The following is a 4,014-nucleotide window of genomic DNA, read 5'->3' on the forward strand; positions in this document are numbered from 1 at the left end:
TTTTTTTTGTTTGTTTGTTTTATTTTCTGCAATGTGATTGGATGTGCTATAGTGCAACAAAAGTTTTGCAGACCAAAAGGAGGTTACTGTATAATAATCATTTACAACTCACTATATAAATAACCATGCAAATAATTTTTAAATATAATCAAACTAAAATAAACCTCTGTTCTGTGGATGGTAGTGTTTAATACCTTTTATATTTTGTATAGTGATTACAGGCTCTTTTTGTTTCTTTAAAATCAGCTGCTGTTTAGTAGAACTCTTAGTATTATTTTGTTACTTGCTCACATACATTTTCCTGCACGCTTTTGTGATCTGTGTTTAAAATCTACATTTGCCAACATTGCAGCTTGGACTTCAGCTTGTTATTCAAAATAAATATTTAAATTTTTTTTTTATTGCTCTTGTAGAAGTGCATGAACTTTTGATTCCTAGCTGAATTACAAACTGGAAAGAGGAGAAATCCTCCTTTTTTATTTTATTGCAGGTGTAACTGTATTCATGGCTGTTACTACTCCTCTGATCAGTTCTGCACACTGGTGCCCGGTGGGAATCTAGAATATCTCCACCTGACTGCCAAAACTGGGGGCACGTAGGTTATTTCCACACGTATGATCCGCTTCACTTTGTTTTTAGCAGCACAAAGTATGCAATGGGTTTTAAATTGTTTGCTGCTCAAGTTCTCCTGGCTGTGCCTGCTGTAAGCTGGAGGAGGGTTCATGTCTGTGCTACATGTTACAGGTGCTGGAACCTCTCCTTTCTCTGATGGCACGGTAGGCTGCTCTGCTGTAGCAGGCTCACTGCTCTACCCAGCACACCGTGGTGTTCTGAGTGGGACTGAGCACACTTCACTCAATCAGCTCTTCTTAAGCTTTTCCCAGGTTATGGAATTCACTCCTTAATATTCAGACCAGGAAGAAGGAAAACATGGATAATCATTACTGCTACCAGCAAGAATTAAGAGAGCTTCTGTCTGTGAAAAATGAGTCAATAGAGATGAACCAGTCATGTGCATCACCCAAGGTTAGATTTCTAGTCTTGCTCCTGCTGACACTGCGGGCAAAACTTGGCTCATGTATTTTCCACTCAGTAGTGTTCTCAACAAGCACCTTTTGCAAAGCTAGATTTTAGGTCTTGATTTCACACCCCCACCCTCACCCCCCCACTTTGGAGTAGCCTGAACTACACAGAACCTTTCACTCCTTTTCCTGGAGAAGTTTGCAAGTTGCGTGTTCACCACACAACCTCAGAGCAGTAACTGAGTTCTTTGACTTTGCTTGGGGGCAGAATTTAAAACATTTATTAGGTTTCTTACAGCAATTCTGAAAATAAAGCCTCAAAAAAATGTTGTCTGTGCAACAAATAGTGATTTAATTCCTTTTTTCTTTTCGTGCTCTTTGAAGTTTTTCCTGTACCCAGATAAAATACTGAAGCTGGCTGCTGTTCACCTTCTTTATGGTCATGCCAGGACTGTCACTACATAGGTTATTTTATTAGATTAGAAACTCCTGAACTAGATCAACAGGTATGCAAAGCATCTGAGTACTTCTGTGTGATAGTACTTGCTGTGAAGATCTGTTGCGTTCTAAGATGGCGCTAGATGTGTGTGTGAAGCTCAACCTAGGCAGGAAAACTGGTGCTCACTCTTTTGGGCTTTTTTGTTTGATTGGTTGGAGGCAGGTGTTGATCTGTTAGAGGGCAGGAGGGCTCTGCAGAGGGACCTTGACAAGCTGGATAGATGGGCCAAGTCCAACATGATGGCATTTAACAAGTCCAAATGCCAGGTTCTGTGCTTTGGCCACAACAACCCCATGCGGTGCTACGAGCTGGGGTCAGAGTGGCTGGAGAACAGCCAGGCAGAAAGGGACCTGGGAGCAGTGGTTGACAGCCAGCTGAACATGAGCCAGCAGAGTGCCCAGGTGTCCAAGAAGGCCAATGGCATTCTGACCTGCGTCAGAAATAGTGTGGCCACCAGGACTAGGAAAGTCATTCTTCTCCTATACTCGGCACTGGTTAGGCTGGTTAGTTTAAGCAGAACATTGAGATACTTGAACACATCCAGAGAAGGGCAACAAGGCTGGTGAGAGGTCTCAAGCACAAGCCCTATGAGGAGAAGCTGAGGGATTGGGGATTGTTTAGCCTGGAGAAGAGGAGGCTCAGGGGAGACCTTATTGCTGTCTACAAGTACCTGAAAGGATGTTGTAGACAGGTGAGGGTTGGTCTCTTCTCCCAGGCAACCAGCACCAGAACAAGAGGACACAGTCTCAAGCTGTGCCAGGGGAGGTTTAGGCTGGATGTTAGGAAGAAACTCTTCCCAGTAGGAATAATTTGCCATTGGAATGGGCTGCCCAGGGAGTCACCATCCCTGGAAGTGTTTAAGAAGAGACTGGATGAGGCACTTAGTGCCATGGTTTAGTTGATTAGATGGTGTTGGGTGATAGGTTGGACTTGATGATCTGGAAGGTCTTTTCCAACCTGGTTAATTTTATTCTATTCTAATAGCTGTGTCTGTCTACACAAATGTAATGTACTTTAATTTGCATACACAGGTACCTCTGTGTGTACCAGCTTCTACCTCTCGGTCTGTATGAGAAAGCTGCTTGTAGAACACTCAGGTTGTGAGAAGAGTGGAGATTACAAATAACAGACTTAATAATTGGGATATTCATTATCCTCATCAATACATTTGGTCAGTAGCATATATTGGAGAGCTGCTATCTCTCTTTAATCTGTTGGCTTAGTCAGCCTTTTGCTTTCCTCCTGCATCTGGGAAAAGTAACATTCTTGAAATTGTCTGTGGCAGTATATAAAATCAGAACATTTTTAAATTTTGGGGGGTGGTGCCTTGTTTGTTTGCTGTTGTTTGGGGGGGTTTAGGTATTATTTTGCTTTCTTGTTGCTAGAAATTCAGGACTGACCCTTTTCCACTTAGGAGATATGAAAATTGATGTGACTGTTGGCAGGGACAGGGCAGCCTCAGTGACCGGAGGGGAGTAGGTGGGTACAGTGTGGCTACTCACTGCTGCACTGATTTTTCACTGAATGTCTCAGGTACAGTTGGGGAGAATCTCCTTTTTGGGTGTACATCTGCATTTTGAGCACAAGATGTGATTGGCAACCTCTGGCTGGTGCTTGAAGAGAGGAAAGGTTAACAGGATATTCTCTTGTTCAGCCTTTATCCCAGGTAGGGTGCTTATGAGGGAGAAGGAGAGCCTTTTGGGGAGCTGTAGGGCCTCTGTGAAGGGGAGCTGTAGGGCCTCTGTGAAGGAGACCCGTGTGTCAGCTCACTAACTGCTGAGGTCAGCTGGCATTGCAAGAGCCAACCATGAAGGAAGAGCTTGGATTTTTTTAAGCTCTTGGTGCTCAGAGCTGGCTATGGTGGATCCAGCTGTCTTGGGTACTTCTGAATGCACTGGTGTCTATCAGTGAGTGGGCAGCCACAGCTCAGGAATCGGGGACAGCTGTAGTCCTGAGACTGTTTCTCACACTGGAGAGGTCAGGCTGCAGTGCTTCAGTAGGTGGATAGGGGTTGCCTGAAGCTTGACATTCATCAGAGACAGGACTTTTGTGGAAAGCAATGCCATAGCATTTGTTTCTCCACACAGTGTCCCCTCCACATGAAGGATTTCCTCCAAGTGTGTCTAAACTAGCTTCAGTCTGGCATGCTCGGCTTCTAGCAGCAGGAGTTTAAAGCACTTCAGCACAGGCTGACCCTGACTCTGGTTCCAGGTATGCACCGCGTTGCCTGCCCCATCTCCAGATCACATTATGTCTTTCCATCTGTCTCCCAAGACATCCTTCAGCTAATGCTGATATTCCAGCTGGTTTGTGCTTTTGCTTGCTATTGTTATTTTTTAAGGTATGAAAAAACTGTTGCCCCACATCTCCAGCCTTCAGTGGGGGGCAAACAGTAACAACAGAGAAATGGTTCTGATACTTCAAAGTTAATACTAGGTTTGTGTTCAGATGCATGTTCCCTATTGTAGTAAGTCAGTGCGGGGTGCTCCTTCC

The sequence above is a fragment of the Dryobates pubescens genome, chromosome Z (genome assembly GCF_014839835.1).
Source record: "Dryobates pubescens isolate bDryPub1 chromosome Z, bDryPub1.pri, whole genome shotgun sequence".
Taxonomy (NCBI): Eukaryota; Metazoa; Chordata; class Aves; order Piciformes; family Picidae; genus Dryobates; species Dryobates pubescens.